Source organism: Papio anubis, chromosome 4 (genome assembly GCF_008728515.1).
Source record: "Papio anubis isolate 15944 chromosome 4, Panubis1.0, whole genome shotgun sequence".
Taxonomy (NCBI): Eukaryota; Metazoa; Chordata; class Mammalia; order Primates; family Cercopithecidae; genus Papio; species Papio anubis.
Window position 1 is genome coordinate 96980542 of NC_044979.1, and position 21504 is coordinate 97002045.

The 21504-nt window shown below is 38.5% G+C and overlaps 1 pseudogene; it reads left to right on the forward strand.

Annotated features, from left to right (window-relative positions):
• Nucleotides 1–21504, forward strand: part of LOC110742833 — a 29589-nt pseudogene that overhangs the window by 6377 nt on the left and 1708 nt on the right.

Here is a 21504-nt window from a genome sequence, read left to right on the forward strand (position 1 = left end):
CTCATTACTGCAGATTACAAAAACTGTATATAAACCATAAAGAAGAAGCTGCAGCTGTAACAGGGCTCTGAGACCCATGTTAGCTGAACTGTGCTGAGAGGTGAAGCTGTGAAAGTATCACATGATGAGCAGCCCAACACAGGCTCAACACTTGCGAGTCAGCTAGAAATATAATGGCAGCGTGAGCTAATTTCCACACACTGGCAACAGTTTTGTCTAAGCCACAGCATCCCAGCCCTCCAAGCATTACAACTACAATATTTATTGAGCAATAACAATTGCTAGATGCAATTCAGAATGTTGAATTGGGCATCATCTTTACCCAGGAGACTTGTAATTTAAATTCTACAGGCATACAGAAACTTAAGGAGGAAAGAAGGCAATAGCTTTCTCTCCTCTATCTCCCACCCCCTACATGTAAACAATGCAATATTCCTCCGGCAATTCAAGATGCCCCCTGGATACTGTATTAGGCACTCAGTGAAGAAGAGTTAACTCACTGAGGCTGAGGTGATAGCATTTAGTGTGCTGGAGTAGTGACTTGCAATATAGACCCCAGTGTCCCAAACAACTTAGTACAGCTTCTAAATGTGGTTAATACTCTAACACAGTTTATGATGTGAGATCAAAGATGTAGCTAAGGTTGGACCTAGAAAAAAATTGTAAATGAGCTGGAAATATAAATTGCACCTCTCCTAATAGCATTACCTTCTGTTCTTTGTTATATGCCTCCTTCATTCCACTAGGCATCATCCCATTTATAATTTCAACTAATCTCTACTAAACATTTAACTGGCAATGAGCCAATTAATGCATTACATTTTAAAGTTAATTTTTATTTTTATCAAAGTAATACATGTACATAATTTTAAAAATAAAACATGAGAAAAAAGCAGTCCCCAAGCCAAACTCCCCTTCAACTCCTATTCCTGATTCCTTATGGTAACCACTTTTAATTTTTTTTTTTTTTAGCTATTTCTTTTGATGTTTACATCCATTTTTAAAATAATGTGCTTATACTGTTATTTCTTATTTTTGAATTTTAAACATTATTTAATTTACTTCATTCTATGGAATATGGTTTACCTCTTTTAATATAACCCCCGACACACACACCCAAAACACGTACATATTTCCCCTTCTCCATCTTTCCAACATAATTGTGGCATACACTTGGGCTAAATCCATAATTACAGTTTATATAACTATGAATCTATTAACATTATTTACATCTCAGTTTTGGAGTATATTGTAATTACATTTCTTATACAACTTTATTTCCCAAGAGTTTATATTTGCGTCTATTCTTTTTGGTTGCTTGATTTTCTACATAGCTATCATAAACTCATTCTCAAATGCTCCATTGGACTGAAAACTCTTCTCAATATAGTCAAACACTTCATGTAATCTATCAGCTTAATCTATTTCTTGGAGACATCCATATGGACTTTCCTCTCCTTCTATTAAATTCTGTACTGTTTTCTAGGATGCTGGATATCTGCCATTATGGGGCTTTCCTCTGCCAGCATCCTGGCAAAATCCAGATCCTTTGCCTCTCTCCTGTATTAGATCCCTTGTCTTTTCCATTCCATTACTTCCTCTTTCTGATTTTACTTCTTCATCTTAATGGAATATATCTTCCCATACGTTCTTGAAAAAATGGTACAAGGGCAGTAACTCTGTTGAGACTTCACATATCTGAAAACACATTTACCCTCATATTCAGCTAGGTATAGAATTTTATTTTGGTAAGTATTTTTTCTCAGAAATTTAATAGCATTTCTCCATGTTTTCTAGCTTTTGTTAATTTGTTTTATTTTATTTTATTATTTGTTTGTTTGTTTTTAGAGATGGGATCTTGTTCTGTCACCCAGGCTGGAGTGCAGGGGGTGCAATCAGCTCATGACAGCCTCAAACTCCTAGGCTCAAGCAATCTTCCTGCCTCAGCCTCCCAAGTAGCTGGGGCTTAGTTTTTTATTATTTGATAATCCAAAAGAGTGAACATCAGTGTAGTTGGTGGCAGAACTAGGCTTCCAGCCTATATCTAATTCCAAGCCCAGGAATATTCTTCTCCTATGATATCGAACCTTTGTATACTAAAGTATGAAGGTATAAAATTGAGATATTTCCAGCGGTAGCTGCAATTTGATAAGGGACTCATTTGCAGACCTAAAGCTTGAGTCGAAGAAGTAGTGTTATAATGGTAAAACAAGATATGCAGTTAAATTGAGGGTCAGGACCCCTGAAACCACAGGATATAACTTGTCTTCTATTTCTATTAAATGTGTCAAGTTGTTAGCATTCCCCAAAGTTTCTTGGGACTCCAGAAATTGCATGTTGGGAGATAATTCTCCATGGGTCTCTCACATTTCTGCATGTCTTACAAGCAGAAACATTGACTGCCTCTGTTCTAGACTATTGTTTCAAGCAATCATCCTTGAGTGATACAGATAGTGTCTTGGTCTGAAGCAAAGGGCAGGTTTGCCTTCAGCTCTGGAATATAGAGACAGTATCTCCTAGAGCAAAAGACAAACATGCTTATGGCCCATTATAAATGATCTGGGTTCTCTGAACTCAGGGTTCTTCATTTATAATACTCCCCATTGCATGTGCAAATATCACCGCTCCTCTTCACATTGCCAGGTTGTATTTGAGGCTTAAGGGGCTGGCATAAATGCTGATATTCCGTCTACTGTTAATGCTATAAGTAATAAACTGTCCTTGGTCTCTGACCCAGGAGTATTATATCTTCTGCCAGCACCTACAAAACTGACAGGCTAACTTAGCTTGTAAATAGGATACAATTTCAGGCCCTTTTCAGCTTTTGAGACATATAACCAAAATATATAGAAAAACAATTCAGGGAGTATATAGATTAAAAAGAGTTTCATATTTACAAAAAATTTTTTTTGGCTTGGGAATACAGAATTAAAACCCAACCACAGTCTAGAAGTCCAATATACTTGAAATTTGGCTTCAACAAGTTAAATATTTCTCCAATGCACCTAAAGTGCTTAAGTGTTTCTTATTAGTAATTGATATTTCTATGACCGAGCATTCTCTGTTTACTTTTAAAGAGCTTCCACAAAATTTTTATCTTCTAAGATATAACTATCTGGGGCCAGGCGCGGTAGCTCAGGCCTGTAATCCTAGCACTTTGGGAGGCCGAGGCAGGCGGATTGCCAGAGCTCAGGAGTTCGAGACCAGCCTGGACAACACAGTGAAACCCCGTCTCTACTAAACAGACAAAAAATTAGCCGGGTGTGGCAGCGTACACCTGTAGTCCGAGCTACTGGGAAGGCTGAGGCAGGAGAATTGCTTGAATCCAGGAGGCAGAGGTTGCAATGAGCCAAGATGGTGCCACTGCACTCCAGTATGGGCTACAGTGCGAGACTCCATCTCCAAAAAAAAAAGAAAAAGAAAAGAAAAGAAAACAAAAAAGATGTAACTATTTGGGAGGTAGCTGGGAAAAGGAACCTTTACAATTAACTAAAGCCTTCAAGGTCTATTTAAATTATTCTTATAGACAAAACACAGTAGAATGTCTTAATGTCTTAGAAATCCTTAACTTAAAGGATAATATAAGTAATGTCTTTTGAATGCATGGCCTGTTATTCATTTCTACTTACAGCATCATTAGCAACATCAGTGAATACACTGAAGATTGTGAACTTTGACCTCGTAAAGTAGTATATGTGCAGCATTACTGCAGGTTAATCATCATCATCACTGTCACTCTTTAAATACCCAGACAAGACAAAATGTCAAGAAGAAAGCACCTGTTTGTCATCATGCACCATGTAGCCCTGACCCAATGAGAAAGAACAATCCAGAGCCTTACATATATGAGAGGAAGTCTCTGGAACACTGCAATTCTAAAAAATTCATTCATTAGGCTGTTTACCTCCCAAGGTCATCCTGGTGCAAAGGTCACCTAAAAAAACTACAGGAAGGTTCTGGAATGAACCAAAACAGCAAAATGTTGAAATGCCACAGCTGTGATAAAGGAAAAAGAACATAGATTGTGGATTCAGGAAAATGCTATTCAAATTCTGGTTCCACTCTGAGCAGTCGTGAAACTTTGTGTATATTATTTTTACCTTCTCTGAGCTCAAATTCCTTATCTGAAAATTGTGATACTGTTATATGAACTGTGATAAAACCTGACAAGACTGTTTGAGGATCATAATATAATGTTATGTGCAGCATATCTGACATAATGAACTCCTAATATGTATTTGTTGAATCTAAACTGCAGAGAAGGCCCTGAGCCTTCCAGATTGACACGATACAGAATCCTCAGACCCATTAAAAACTTGATAAGCTGGGCACGGTGGCTCACGCCTGTAATCTCAGCACTTTGGGAAGTCGAGATGGGAGGATCACCTGAGGTTGGGAGTTCGAGACCAGCCTGACCAACATGGAGAAATCCCATCTCTACTAGAAATACAAAATTACCCAGTGTGATGGCGCATGCCTGTAATACTAGCTACTTGGGAGGCCGAGGCAGGAGAATCTCTTGAACCTGAGAGGTGGAGGTTGTGGTGAGCTGAGATGGCACCACTGCACTCCAGCCTAGGCAACAACAGCAAAACTCCGTCTCAAAACCAAAAAACAAAAAAACATACCTGATGAAGCTGGGCGCAGTGGCTCACGCCTGCAATCCCAGCACTTTGGGAGGCTAAAGTGGGTGGTCAGGAGTTTGAGATCAGCCTGGCCAACATGGTGAAACCCTGTCTCTACTAAAAATACAAAAACTAGCCAGGCGTGGTGGCAGGCACCTGTAGTCTCAGCTACTCAGGAGGTGAGGCTGCAGAATCACTTGAACCCAGGAGGTGGAGGTTGCAATGAGCCTAGATTATGCCACTACACTCCAGCCTGGGTGACAGAGCAAAATTCCATCTCAAAAACAAAACAAAAAACTTGATGACATGACTTTGTCTACTTAAAATGAGTCTGTTTTTTCCTTATGTTAGGTAAAGTGCTCAGCACCTTCAGTAAACAAGCATTAGTCAGCTCTAGACAAAGCAAAAAACTTTATAGCAAAAAACTTATTTATAGCAAAAAACTTCAGAGAGTTTACCTTATTTCTGAAATTATTACATTAAAATAAAGGTGAAAATAGAAAATAGGTGGATGTATACCTGTTAATAGAGAGTCTGAACACCAAATAGGAAATTTAGGCTTTATTCCATAATCAATAATGACAGCTTAAGAAAAATTATTCTGATAGCAATACATGAAATGATTTGGTGGTGGTCAAAAAATAAAGTAAGAAAGGTCAAGTCCAGACACTGTGGCTCGTGCCTGTAATCCCAGAACTTTGGGAGGCTGAGGAGGAAGGATCACTTGAAGCCAGGAGTTCAAGACCAGCCTGGGCAACATAGCAAGACCTGTGTCACTACAAAAAAAAAAAAAAAAAAATTAGCTGAGCATGGTGGTGCATGCCTATAGTCCTAGCTACTTTGAGAAGCTGAGGTGGAAGAAATGCTTAAGCCCAGGAGTTCAAGGTTACAGTGAGCTATGATCACACTACTACATTTCAGCCTAGGTGACAGAACAAAACCCTATCTCTGCCAAAAAAAAAAAAAGGTAAATAAAGAAGGAAGGGAGGAGGGAAGGAAGGAGGGAAGGGAAGGGAAGGGAAGGGAAGGGAAGGGAAGGGAAGAAAATAAAAAGAAACATCAGTAAGGAGGAAATTTAAATATTCCAAATCAGAGGCATCAAGCATTCAAGTAATGTTGGTAGTATTCATGTATCTGATATGAAGTCAAAAAACCTCTTACTGGCTATAAACTGCTCATGGAAAATGAGTAAATAGTTTACCCTTCAGATGATAGTGAATTTATCATACATCAGTCCTAGTAACCACTTCACGAAATAATTTCTTCAGGTAGTTAGGTTGATTTTTTTACATATCATTCTTAACAATAACATGGATATAAAAATACTTCTTGGTTTCAACAGACACTTTTGTATAAAATTTATTTATTCTAACATAAACTCCTCGTTTTTGAGGAAAGAACATAGAAAAGTTATCTTGAAATTATAAGATATGAATTTGAGAGTTCAGTGAAACAATGTCAAATTTTTGGTTTAAGCTTTCAGTTCATACACATGTTAAGTTTTTTATAAGATTAGTATAGGAAATGGGCATTGACACTGAGTACTCTGTTACAGGGCTGTATGAACACAAAAGGCTCACAAGTTGAAGGAAATTGTAGCTAACATTTCAGGTTATTCAGGGCAGAAGAAATCATCTCATTATTTGTGTTCCATTTATGACTGGAAACTCATCCTCTCAAATATTGCCATGATTTTCAGCACACAAGATCATTTAGGTTTACCATCTCAGGGGCTATCATGAAATATTGGGTGGACATTACTGGGTTCATGTGCTTGTTTACTTCTTTCATCTTTCTCTTTGCTGATCAAAGGAAATTATAAACCATTATGTGCAACTATGTATCATTACAAATTTATGAGAGAATAAATTACTCCTTTGACAGATTTAAGAATGCAAAAGCCTTAAGGAGATGCTTTCCTCAAAATATAATTCCATTTCCCACTCCCAAAATTGATATCTCTCAAATTCCCTTCTCCTATGGAACTGCTACTCCCAGTGCAGAGAAAATAGAACATATATATGTATATATGTGTCTGTGTGTGTATACATATATATTTATATATACACATTATATATACACATTATATATATAATTGAAGTTTCATTCACTCTACTATATTCAATTCTTCAAACAAATTCATAATTGTATTCAATATTCATCTTAATAGCAAGATAAATCTTATGGAAAATATCAGTACTGTAATAATAAAGAAAGAAGTATAAAAGCTTGTGAGTGGTAAACCATGCCCCTCAAAATATAACAGTTTTAACTCAACTAGAACTCAAATAATGAAGGCTAAGAACTAACACTAAGACTTAATTCTAAGACTAATAATTCTATACTCAATGATTTTGAGTATGGAATTCTCAAATAAAAGTTAGGAAGAGTTAAATTCACCAAAAAGATCCAAAGAAACATAGTTTGATGAAGTAATGAACAACTATTATGCCAAATGCATAGTATTAGTAAATCTTCACACAGTCTTGATTAGGTAGCACAATAAGAAAGTCAGTGATTGGTAAGGTAACCAATCAAGCGAATTCCCCTCAGTACTAGAATAAAGAAGATAAGTAAAATTGAAGTGAAAAGAAAAGAATTGTGGTAGACTATGAAAGGTGGCCCACAAATTCGTGTATGTGACTTTGTACCACTATGACTTTGTGCACTATGACTTTGTACCATATGGATGAGCCTGAACTAGCCTACTAATGATGATAGATACATGGCTATCACTTCACCAGACATAGAACAATCACCAGACATGTGTGGAACCATCCTAGACAATCTAGCTATCTCTTCTGATGGAAGAAATACACAGTCAACCCACAAAACTGTGAGAAATAATAGATATTATTATAATTCACAAAGTTGTGGATAGTTTATTAGGGAGCAAAAGCTAACTGATAAAGAAAATGGTACTAGAACTGAAGTGCTGCTGTTACAGCAACCTGAAATATGTAGCATTAGCTTTGGGACAAGGTGATGGATAGAGGCTGGACAAGTGACAGGAAAATTGTAAGCCAAAATTGAGAAAATAGAGAATAAATTGTTAAGAGCAAGAAAAGTGGTAAGAAACTGTTATAGCACTCTGGAAAAATGGCAATCTGTATTGTATAGCAGTGCAACAACAGCAAAATGTTGCCTATGATAATATGGAAGATAGAAAATTTACCCAATGGGCCGGGCATGGTGGTTCACACCTGTTATCCCAGCACTTTGGGAGGCCAAGGCAGGCAGATCACCTGAGGTCAGGAGTTCGAGTCCAACCTGGCCAACATGGTGAAACCCCATCTCTAGTAAAAAAAAATATAAAAATTAGCCGAGCATGATGGCAGGCACGTGTAATCCCAGCTCCTCAGGAGGCTGAGGCAGGAGAATCGCTTAGTTTGCAGTGAGCCAAGATGGTGCCACTGCACCCCAGCCTGGGCAACAGAATGAGACTCTGAAGGAAAAAAAAAAAAGAAAGAAAGAAAAAGAAGGAAGGAAGGAAGGAAGGAAGGAAAAGGAAGGAAGGAAATTTTCCCAATAACTTAGAGAATCAGCTAAGGAGATTCCCAGGCAAAATGTTGAAGGAGTAGATTTTTTTTTAATTGCATAAGATAACATACAAAAACAAGAGAGAGCTAAAGAAAGAACTGTGCAGTTTTCCTGCAGAATTCATAAGCAATATAAAGGAGCCAGGACTTGAGAGCTGGGGGAAAAACACTTCATATTTCTGGTCTCTCTAGCCATTAAAAGATTCTCAAAGTAATAAATGACTGGCTGGATGTGGTGGCTCATGCCTGTAATCCCAGTACTTTGGGAAGCCAAGGTGAGATGATCATTTGAGGACAGGAATTTGAGGTTACATGAGCTATGATCATGGCATTGCACTCCTGCCTTGGCAACAGAGCAAGACCTTGTCTCAAAAAAAAAAAGGAAATGACTTCACAGCAAAGATCCAGATCAAGGGTGTGGCTGAAAGACCCCTTGTTAAACAACTGAATGGTGTAAGGTGGTGCCTAGAACCTTTTTTTTTCTTTTTTTGAGATGGAGTCTTGCTCTGTCGCCAGGCTGGAGTGCAGTGGTGAGTGGTGCGATCTCGGCTCATTGCAACCTCTGCCTCCCGGGTTCAAGCGATTCTCCTGCCTCAGCTTCCCAAGCAGCTGGGACTACTTGGGAGGCCACCACGCCCAGCTAATTTTTGTATTTTTAGTAGAGATGGGGTTTCATCGTGTTGGCCAGAATGGTCTCAATCTCTTAACCTCCTGATCCGCCCACTTCAGCCTCCCAAAGTGCTGGGATTACAGATGTGGGCCACGATGCCCAGTCGGTGGTGCCTAGAATCTTAAGGATGTATCACAGCAGCCTGGTATATAGCCCAAAGATGAGAGTGACTTTCTCAAAAAGAATTAGTGATGTGGTCTTTAGGGCATGGAGTAGGCCTGAATCATATTCACAGGAGGTCCACAAAGTTCCAAAAAATTTTTAAAAGAGTTATACTGATAAAAATCCCTGCAAGCTTGGACTGAAAAAAAAAAAAAAAAAAGAGATCAAAATGAGAAGAGTTCTCTGGGCCTCCAAATTTTCACATGCAGGAAGCAGGCTAAGAAAGCCACACAACTGCAAACATAAGCTATTTTTTATTGAAAAATAAGAGTGTCTCAGAGGGTAGAGGAAAGAGCCCATAGTACAATAAACCTCCTTCCTCTGAGAAGAACATCAAAGGACAGTAAGTTATGGAGTTGAGCCTAGGAAGAACTGGGGCCTAATCAAAAAACATTCTCTGCTTCTTGAATAGAGGGACCCCAGCAACATCTGACAGGTTAGACTTCAGAATTTTTATGGACTACTAACTGCTACATATCTCTCATTTCTTCCCTTTTTTAAATGAGAGTATTTGTCGCTCCATTTTAAGGAGGGTATGGGGGCAGATAGCTTCAAGAGGAGCTGCACCTGAAACGCTGCACCTTATCCACTTCTAAACTAACTGCATTATCACAAGATCATAGACTTCAATACCGATACCTCGGAATAAAACAATGCGGGGAGTCTCATGAAAGCAAGGATTTTTCTCTGTTTTGTTCCTTGTTGTATTCCAAACACCTAGGACAGTGATAGGTTCATGATAGGCCCTCAATAAATATTAATTGAATTAATGAATAAACTGTTTAAAAAGTTTAAACTCACGTGTCATTTCATTGTTCTTTTTGTATTGTATTAGCAGACATTTGTGGTTTTCTTTGCCAAAAAACAAAAAACACAGGCCAGTCACAGTGGTTCATGCCTGTAATCCCAGCACTTTAGGAGGCTGAAGCAGGAAGATCACTTCAGCCTAGGAGGTCAAGGCTGCAATGAGTCATGATCGCCCCACTGTATTCCAGCCTGGGTGACAGAGCAAGATGCTGTTGCACAAACAACAACAAAACCCCAGTTTGACCTAAATGTGGTATCCTGTTCACAATAGTAGTTACTTTCAAAAAGAGGTAAAACCTCAATGTGAATCCAGCCACTTGCTCGGAGGAGCATCATAAGGAAATAAGAGAAGTCCTTCAAAGCTCCTAGTGAGCTGAGATCAGCTTGTACTCTGAAGCAAGAGATTCTATTAGTACCTTTTCTTAGTATTCATAACTACAGTATTATAACTTGTCATACAATTATCTAGCTTTTCTAATTCATCTCTTGACTGAATCTATGACCTCCCAGTCTAATAAATTCCACAGGTTGGCCATACATTGGGTAAAGAAATATTTTCCTTATGCTTTTTAAATTCTAAATTTATTTCAGCCATTAATTTTACAGAATGAGTGACCCTTAACAGTTGGAAGACATAAAATTAAGTAAATTGGACCTACAATAAGGATGTCATTTTAGCAGTTTTGTGTGGTAATGTTTCATTTATCATGTGAACATGTGGCTGTGTTAGAAGAGCATGAGTAGCTAATTATTTTCCTTTCAGATTTTTACTTTCAGAGTAGAACAGAAAGGAAATTTCAGGATAAAGATAAAGAGAAAAGAAAGAAAACAAACAAGGGATATATGATACTGTCTGGATCATGGACTGCTAGCTATCATTCTACCTGTGTTCTATAAAATTGCTAAGGTCTAAGATAATAAGATAAAGAAAATGGATTCAATCAGTTTTAAAGCTGAAGTTTTCCTGGGTAACGATAACAGCATTTGACTATGTTTATCCCTTAGATTAGAAGCAAATGAAAGAAAAAGGATTTGCTGTTCACGGAATTTTATTCTTAAGGCTAATGCTGTCTGTAAAACAATTAACAAAGTATTTTCTAATGTAATTACCGCCCGGGATCTGTGTGTATGTGTCATTTTTCACAGTCTGTTTCATTGAAATGTATAAGGTCAGCTAATAAGAAGCAGTTTGCTGGCCAGGCGTGGTGGTTCACACCTGTAATCCCAACACTTTGGGAGGCAGAGGCAGGTGGATCATGAGATCAGGAGTTTGAGACCAGCCTGGCCAACATGGTGAAATCCCATCTCTACTAAAAATACAAAAATTATCCAAGCATGGTGGAGCATGGTGGAGCATGTCTGTATTCCCAGCTACTCAGGAGGTTGAGGCAGAAGAATTACTTGAACCCAGGAGGCGAAGCTTGCAGTGAGCTGAGATCGTGCCACTGCACTCCAGCCTGGGTGACACAGCAAGACTCCGTCTCAAAAAAAAAAAAAAAAAAAAACGAAGAAGAAGATGTTTGCTGTCTGCTGCATGATTAATCAGGAATCAGGTTGGGGGCCTCAGTAGGATTAAGCCTTGGAATAAACAGGGATTATTTATTTATTTAGCTTTGGCAATTTGGAAAAGCTTTACTCACTGAACTAATCACAAATTTTTTGTAAGAACACAAGATTCCCCATTATTTAAGGTTACATTCCCAATAACCTCTTTTTTTTTGGACAGGGTCTTGTTCTGTCACCCAGGCTGGAGTGCAGTGGCTCCATCACAGCTCACTGCAGCCTTGACCTTCTGGGCTCAAGCAATCCTCCCACCTCAGCTGGGATAAAAGGCATGCATTACCATGCCTGGCTAATTTTTGTATCTTTTGAAGAGATGGGATTTTGCCATGTTGCCTAGGCTGGCCTCAAACTCCTGGGCTCAAGGAATCCTCCTGCCTTGGCCTCCCAAAATAGTGGGATTACAGGCATGAGCCACTGCATCCGGTCCCAATGACTTCTTTTAGGAATAATATGCAATCTTAATGCAGAGCAAGAAATGGTGGACATTGGGGAGTAAAACAGTGAAGCATTTTGTCACTGGCAGGTTTTAGAGAATGAAAGTGTACACACTGATAAAACAACTAATGTTGCAGATTATAATATATTGTTAATCAATATCTACGTATGTTGGCACACATGCATTAGAAAAAGAATTACAGCTGGAAAGAATTCTGCAATCATATGGCACAACTTCAACATTTCAGTGAAGAGGAACTATGAACCTGAAAAGTGATGTGTACAAGGTAACAAAGCTACTTAACAGAAGGCAGAAAGGTTGGGCAACAGTGCTGACTTTCTTCAACGGCAACAATTCTGCCTAGGTCGTAATAACATCTTGAAAAAGGAGAACCTTCTGACACGTGACCAAAGTCTGATCACTTTTAAGATTTCACGCATGGCCGGGCGCGGTGGCTCAAGCCTGTAATCCCAGCACTTTGGGAGGCCGAGACGGGCGGATCACAAGGTCAGGAGATCGAGACCATCCTGGCTAACCCCGTGAAACCCCGTCTCTACTAAAAAATAAAAAACTAGCCAGGCTGAGGAGTGGGCTGAGCCTGCAGCCTCGGGAGGAGGCTGGGAGGCAGGAGAATGGCGTAAACCTGGGAGGCGGAGCTGCAGTGGCTGAGGTCCGGCCTGCCTCCAGCCCTGGAGTAGCAGAGGCGGGGCTCCGTCTCAAAAAAAAGATTTCACCCCAGGCTGTTTTTTGCTCAGGCCCAGATAAATCTGCTCCTCTTTCTCCAGAGCCTGGAATGCTAGAAAGACTCTTTACTTCCCAGGCTGTCTGGGGTGGAAAAGCAACTTAGAAACTTACAAGGAAAGAGTTGCAGTGGTGCTTCTTCCTCCATAATCTCCCTGCTGAAAGATTAAAGTATTTTCAGTAGTGTAGCCTTCAATACATATGACAACATTCATGAGTGTGTTGATCTAATATATACTAAGATATTATTTCTAAAAACATATGATTCTAATTTTCTTTAATGACATAATTATAATATTAGGTCACATATTATGGGTCTGGCCAGAGGCATGGAATCATGCTACTGTTGCTTTTACTACCACTAATTCTCTACTCTATAGAGATATTTTTATGCTTTGTATGTCATTCTGTCACATGAAGTGTGTTGTAATGAGTGTATTTATGAGTCTAGCCATTGGGAGTGGAAACTGATGTATTATGTAGCCTTGCACCTCATGTGCAGCTGAATTATTATGCAGATCTTAACAGCCAAGAAGTCCGTGATCAGAGAAAAAAAGAATTTCAAAACATAAACTATGTTCCTGGCACTAGCTTCGAATACTGGACATTCATAACCCACAAATGCCCAGACTATAAATTTGCAAGTTGCATTAATATGGCAGTAAAAGTCACTTTTCTGAAAGCTGCACTTGTAAAATATTTATAAATTCACATGGTTGTTCCTGGCAAATAACTACATCTGTCAGCTCTGTCTTTTTGCTCCCAAAGCAGCACGGTTGGTGTCCTGTGCAATTCACAATATGTTCATAAAAAATTATTTTGAAAAATCAAGATAGAAGATATTTTATGCTAGGGGGCAATATATCTGCTCCTCCAATGGTATGGTGTTACTATTTGATTTCCTGAGATCTTTTCTCATCAAGGCTTTTTCTCTGAACAAGTTTTCACTTTATTGGACTTATCTAGTTTCCAAATTAGCAAGGCAAGTCCTGTGGGGTTGTCTTTAAAATCTCACATTAATATGTACAACACAGGCTGGGCACGGTGGCTCACGCCTGTAATGCCAGCACTTTGGGAGGCTGAGGCAGGCAGATCGCCTAAAGTCAAGAGTTCGAGATCAACCTGGTCAACATGCTGAAACCCTGACTCTACTAAAAATACAAAAATTTGCCAGGCGTGGTGGTGGGGCACCTGTGATCCCAGCTACTTGAGAGACTGAAGTGGGAGAATCGCTTGAATTCGGGAGGCAGAGGTTGCAGTAAGCGGAGATGGCGCTACTGCAGTCCAGCCTGGGCAACAGAGTGAGACTCGGTCTCAAAAAAAAAAAAGATAAAAAAAGTACAACACAGTGGCGTTTTTCCTTCCCAAGTCAATATGTATATATCAATGTCACATGGTAAAGGAATTTTCTATGTATATAATCTCCCTATAGTGTTTAGGAGATGCTTCATATAAGAGACCTTTTAGATAGACCTGTCTAGATTTTTTTCTTAAGACAGGAAAAAAAATTAAAAGACATCAGATTATATTTTCATATAGATGTATGCCATACAGATGTAGTCCACTATTTCTAGTGGGGAGAAAGCCCCCCAGAATCATACCTACTAACATACTGAGTACTTGACAATAAAATATGCTGTTGTGTTTGTATTTGTATAATTTTTACTGCCACCTAGCTTTTCCTTCCCTCTCTCTCCATGAAAAAGGATTTAGGGGCTGGGCATGGAGGCTCATGCCTGTAATCCCAGCACTTTGGGAAGCCAAGACAGTTGGATCACAAGGTCAGGAGATCGAGACCATCCTGGCTAACACGGCAAAACCCCATCTCTACTAAAAATACAAAAAATTAGCCAGGCGTGGTGGCGGGCGCCTGTAGTCACAGCTACTAGGGAGGCTGAGGCAGGAGAATGGTGTGAACCCGGGAGACTGAGCTTGCAATGAGCCGAGATTGCGCCACTGCACTCCAGCCTGGGCGACAGAGCAAGACTCCGTCTCAAAAAAAAAAAAAAAGAAAAAGGATTTAGGTTGTTTATAATGCAAACATAATTGTTATAAAGACAGAACAGTTAAAGGTGAGATCAGAGATATAAAACATCAGATAATATTAAAGTCCTTAAATTTGGGGAGGTAATGCATCCCTTTGAGAATCTGATGAAAACTTTGTGCTCTTTCCCCAGAAAATGCAAGTAAGTATATACACACAAACAAAAAACATAATACACACTTTTGTATACAAACTCAGGCATTCAGAGACCACCAATACCATTCCACAGACCACCACAGAGGAAGGAGAAAGAAAATGTATTTCAGGAAACTGGAATAAAATTATTAGTACCATTAAGCATGAAGTTTAGCTCTAACTTTTAGTCAATCCAGAAGGGAGAATTCAATGGGTTTCATAGATCTCAATGTTTAACAGAGAAATACACATCAGGTTTTTAGGAGATGTATTTTGAGAGGAATTTGTCAGGTGGATGAATCTTGGATTTATTTTATTTTATTCTTTTTAATTTTTTTTGAGATGGAGTCTTGCTCTGTCGCCCAGGCTGGAGTGCAGTGGCATGATCTCTGCTCACTGCAAGCTCCACCTCCTGGGTTCACGCCATTCTCCTGCCTCAGCCTCCTGAGTAGCTGGGATTACAGGCTCCTGCCACCACACCCAGCTAATTTTTGTATTTTTAGTAGAGATGAGGTTTCACCATCTTGGCCAGGCTGGTCTTGAACTCCTGACCTCGTGATCCACCTGCCTCGGCCTCCCAAAGTGCTGGGATTACAGGCATGAGCCACTGCGCCTGGCCTCAGATTTATTATTAAATACACAATGAACAATGTCTTTAACAGGAATTTTGCAAAAATGGAAAACTATTTTCACATGGCCACTTTTACATTGTTCCCTTAATAAATCCTGAGGATATTCTTAATAAGTGGTAATTTTTATCAGTAGTTATACCAACTAAGCCTAGATAATCTGGCTTCTGTATCTGACCTGACATAGCAACAAATGGTTTCCCTCTAGAGAAAGCTCCAGTATTCATAAGGTGCAATGTACTTGCAGCAGCCTTCCTGGAACTACAACTAAGATGCTGCAGCATCAGCAAGGCCTGAGAAATTGTATAGACTCACTAACCCACACATCTGGCAGGACTCATGTGTCAAAAAGGTGACTCTAAGCAAGACACCAAGAAATACATGAATTTAAGAGGCAAAACTAAAAACTGTAAATAGGTTAGAGTGGCAATGAAGGTGTACCCTACTTGATTTCTGCTCACTTTTGAGAAGCCTATGGTTTATGCGCTGATCTTATTTTGTCCGTTAAAGCCCCTCCAATCAGGCATATCACCTGGGGATGGGAACACTGATTGCGTACCAACTAGGAATAGAAGAATTCAAAGCTAAAGAAGGAAGAATCTAATTTCTGATTAAGAATATCATTAGACAGAAATTGACTGTCTAATTATGTTGATCCATCACATGCTATTCTGGTGATCAGCAGCCCAAATCATATACATATACTTTTTTTTTTCCCAAAGAAATTGTCATGTAATCTTTTTAAAAGCAGTATGAACTGATATCTTACCAAGCCAGAAGAACAAAATTTCTTTTTCAGATGCTTATGACAAAAGGACTTGGAATTATCTGTCTAAATAATGTCAAAATAGCCATTATTTCCTTCCACAAATGAAGGAACGGGATTGGGGATTAACTTTGTGGGATTCATTTAATTTTGCACTTGGCATAGTATATGGAAACAGTAAACAGTTTACAACATTTGAGCTTGGAGACTCTGGGTTGAATATTTAAACCATTGCTTGAGACATAATCAGTGGATAGAAAATTCTAAGAACGGCAGCCCTACTCCAGAACTTTCTAGTGGGTGACATCTGGGGTGAATTAAGTTTCTGTTCAGTCTCAGCTTTAGCTACAGATGTGGAGGTGTAAATGTGCTTTCCAGGAACTGCAGATTATATGATCATGATGTAGACTACTTTTATTAGGAGTTCAAGTACCACATTTCCAGAAATATAAAGAATGACAGCAAGGAAAAAAGCCTTTAGAGCTTAAATTACAACCACATCTAATGAACTCAGAGGTGTTTTTCACTTACTAGGGTATTGCTTTTCAACTCCTGTAGCTTAAATGAATCTAGTGATCATAACAGTAAATATGATTTCCAAAGGTATCCCAAGAGGTATCATTAGTCACATATTACATCCTTTTCTAATTTGTACACTTTCCATGTTTCAGGGTTTCACAGGACTGCTGAAACCTCCAGAATTTCATGTTTCCCTCAGCAGTCTACAATAACCCTTAATCTGAATGACATGTATTATTTCCTCAGCAAACATGTGATGTGGGAAGCTTAGTAAAAGATTTATTATAAGAAAAGGCTCGATGTTTTATTTCCTCCCCTAATTGAATACATTATTGCTCTCTGTTTAGAAATGCTACGTTGATGTATTACACCTCAGAACAACTATGCACATGCCATCTGCAGCAGGAAGGTTTATTAGACTACAAATCAAAATACAGATGTTGGAGGGAAAGCTACGTTTGCTAAGTCATAATACATTAAAGCACATTTTAAATCTATATGTCATGGTGGTCCAGCAGATTTTTATTTTTTTAAATTAGGTTTTGGTACTTACGAAAATTCAGGAACTAGAAGCCCTCTCTTCATGTACACGATAGGTAAAGTCATAAGCTGCTGAGGTGATAGGTATAACCTTGTAGATGGGGAAAAGGACTAAGTAACTTCAAAAGAAAAAGCTCACATTCTTATTCCTTAGTACTAGTGAAAAGATCCACATTTAAAGTCAGCATTCTAAGCCAAATGAGCAGATAAGTCTTTTGGGAGTGTAAATGATCACATTTTTATTGATCTTTTTCACATATTTAGATTTTCATCAATTTACCAGAAGAGCATTTATTGAGTACCTGTTACTGGCTAGGTGACTCTAGGATGTGCTCTAGGATTTTATTAAAACAAGACTCAGTTATACTATTTTGATATAAGAGGAGTTGTTTATTTTTTCTTTCTTTCTCCAACTGTTCAAGTTCAGGCCCAATAATGGACAAATTGCCCCCAGAAAGTTTACAAGAATATATCAACTACTTCATTGGTTGAAAGAATTAGAGGAAACTTGGCCAGCACAGCTGAGAGGATTGCTTTCCTGAGATATGACGTGATTCTCCTCCATTAGACTCACAAAAATATAACTCAATTGTATCAATCTTAAACAAATAAAATCTAGGATGCTCACATTTTCTAGAAGGATTAATGTTCTGTAGATCTATTGATCTTCTACATTCTTCTTAAAGTATCCAGGGTAATCATTAACAATACTTTGTTTTGATTTACTTGCCTGGTGTCTGAGGCTCTTCCAGCTCCCTACAATACATTTGCACCTTATTCATCATGCTTATTCTGTAGATAAAGACAACACATTACTGGCATTTGTAATTGGGAGGCTTAAAATTTTTAAAAATAAAATTAGAGATAATCTAATTTTCAGATTAGGGTTAGATTTTTTTTTTTTTTTTTTTTTTTTTTTTTTTTTTTAGACGGAGTCTCGCTCTGTCACCCAGGCTGGAGTACAGTGGCCGGATCTCAGCTCACTGCAAGCTCTGTCTCCCAGGTTTATGCCATTCTCCTGCCTCAGCCTCCCGAGTAGCTGGGACTACAGGCGCCCGCCACCTCGCCCGGCTATTTTTTTTGTATTTTTAGTAGAGACGGGGTTTCACCGTGTTAGCCAGGATGGTCTCGATCTCCTGACCTCGTGATCCGCCCGTCTCGGCCTCCCAAAGTGCTGGGATTACAGGCTTGAGCCACCGCGCCCGGCCTTAGGGTTAGATTTTTAAATAGGGTATAGAACTTCAAAAGATGGTGGTTTTCTCTTTCCCTGGAAATATTCAGAAAACAGTCTACCTTTGGTTGGGAAGCACAGGCAAGGGCAGCAATTCAAGAAACCACTGTAAAAATGCACATCTCACCCAGTAAAGGAGAGATCTTACTTCCTATTAAGCATAGTTAGATGGGTGATTATTATTAATCATATATCACATTTACATAACAATGAAATTTGGATGGCACTATCATACACTGTCTCATTTACCATATGAAGGAAGCATGTATTCATTCCTCAAATATTTTATGAATGCCTACTAGGTGCCAGACAGCATACTTTGTACTTGGAATGCAAAGGTGAGTAAGACAGATTCTCAGTGAGCTTACTTTCTAGTTGAGGAATACAATGTTATTAAATATAACGTGTTATAATACAGACATGATGAAGTCCTGAGGCTACATGGGGTTACTAGTATTTTAGCCTCATTTTACAGGAAAAAAAAAACTGACCAAAAATATTGACAATATTATAGGGCAGTTTTAACAACTAAATGAGAGATCGTATTAAGTTACTTAGTACAATGACAGCCCATAGTAGGGAGTCCACAAATGTTATTATAAAGAGGTAGCATAGAGTAATAGTTTGGAGAATGGGTTCTGTATCAAATCTTTTGGCTTGGATCTTGGTTATGTCTTAGTTTGTGTGGCCTTGGGAAAGTTATATGATATATCTAGATCTCAGTTTCCCCAGGGCTAAGATGAGAATAACAATCACAACCACTTCTCAGGGCTGTTGTTTTGAGAATCAAGTTGTCACACATGTTCAAAAGAAGTTATTCATGGTAAAGATCAACGTTGGGAGCAGGTTCAAAAACTATATCACACCAAACTTATAGTTAGCCTCCCATAAAATAGAAATACTGTGGCCCTGAAGAGTGAAATGTCCTTATTTTTACCATGGGGAGGAGAACTCCCCAGCAAAGAGTTCAAGCTAGGAGAAGGCAGCAAAGAATATTTGGCATCTTGAGGGTTAGAGAGAAAACTGGCCTGAAGAGAGAGGGCCAAAAAGAGAGGGAAAGCATGGACACCAGCAGGGGTTAGGGGAATGGGACTTGGGCAGAGGTTGGACTGAACAAAGCAGAGGGAAATGACTTTAAGAAGAGAGGAGGAATATACCATCCACACATCTCCTAGCACTAAATAAGGGATAATCTTTCCAATATATCCAATCTGTATTTTGCTAAGTGTGGGGTATTTATTTTTATTGGATAATGCCTCAAATGTTATAAACAGAGCTAAGTAAGAGTATTCAAAATAGCCCAATAATTATCTTTCAAGGTGTCTGGTACCAACATGCTCTTTTCTCTCATTTAGATTCCCACAAAGAAATTGTTGGACATGAAAAAGAGGCAGATATTGGTTCATAGTATGTCTCATGATACTGAGAGAATTTTCAAGATTGCAATTTTTCATTTCATTTTTTTTTGAATGGCTGATTTAAATGTTCTTTCTGTACATAATGGGACAGGAATTGTACAACTATTACTGCAATCCAATTTTAGAACATTTTCAGAGAATGAAGGCGTTTTAACCTGTGATTTAAATGCTACCAGTTTATGGATCTCTGTTCTTGTACCAGAGACAATCTGAAGATTCTCTCCAGAAGTAAACATCCTAAACAGCAATCACCAACATTAAAACATGAGCCTATTTTACTCTTTGAGTGGCTAGCTTCCTGTGAAAGAACATACATTGCCTCTCTTCTTTTGTTACCTTTCTGATAACATTGGCTATGCTGTAGGCCAATGTATTACATTAGAGAGCATTTCGAGGAAAAGGTTTCTTAAAGCTCCTTATATATATTACGATTTTCTGCTATACATCATTATTACTAAAATTATTCACAGCTAGTGTAGCATGTTTAGGCAAGCTCAGATACTTGGCAGTAAAACACAATTCTTTTAATAGCCTAGCTCCAATGGGTAACCCTTCGAAAAAGGCATTTATTGTTAGTTCTGTTAGCTGTTGAAGCAGTCTTTGCATACTTCGATGCATAAGCATACAAATGGAAATTTTTATTTTAAGTTCTATGCTATACTTTGCATATGAAACAGAAGTTCTTTAACTATATTGTGGGAAATTCAAATGCACTTCCTCCTCTATAAAGAAAATTAATCTGAGAACAAGGGTCTACTTTGAGATTGCATAGAAAGGGCAAATATACGCTCTGATATGGTGCTTAGTCCTGATCCCCACCCCACCTCATTCCAGTACCCTCATTAACAAGAAGCTGTCAAAGTACTTGGACATCATGAAATAAGAATGGTATTTCAACAAAAGATCAAATGCTTAGAAATCCACACCTCAAACCAGGTTATTCTTTCATTCCTAAATCAATAAACTGGCAAAAACAAGACCATATTTGAGCTGGCAAAACCTCCTAGGCACTTACATTCTGTGAAAACATAAGAGGAAAAAAGAATTCTTCCATATTCTTTACATGATTTTCCATGAAAGCACTCATTAAATGATGTTTACATATAATGATGACAGAGTGTAGATGGGTTTACTGCTTGGCATTGGAAGGGCAGTGCCCTGGAGTCTTCTTCCAGTTCAATCTTGAAAAAATAACAGTCCTTTTAGTTTTTAGTATACTAACTTGGCTCAAACCATACCATAAAGTACTTTTGTATGAAGGCTGCCATAAAAAAATCACTGCAGAATGCTCCACTGTCAGAGTCAGCACAAGTTAATGCAAGCAAGTTACGCATGTTAAAATAAACAGCAGAGAATTGGGTGTGAAAACAGTATTAACCAGGTGTGTCCATCTGACCATTATAACTTTAAAATATCTGTAGAACAAAGCCAGTTTTTGTCAAGGTCACTTACTGCTCAGAAAATGCTTTTCAGCTTCAACAGAAACATCCAAGAAACAAAATAAGGTTTTTAAAAAAATGATGTTCAAATAGGTGTGTTTCATTTTACATCACCTGTAAGAAACAGGGTTTCCATCTAACATGAGATTCCCATTCCTATTGCTCTGTAAAGGCACAGTTCTGATAAGTTCAAGGAGATGTTTGAAAAATGAATAATCACCTATATTATCATTTCTTTGA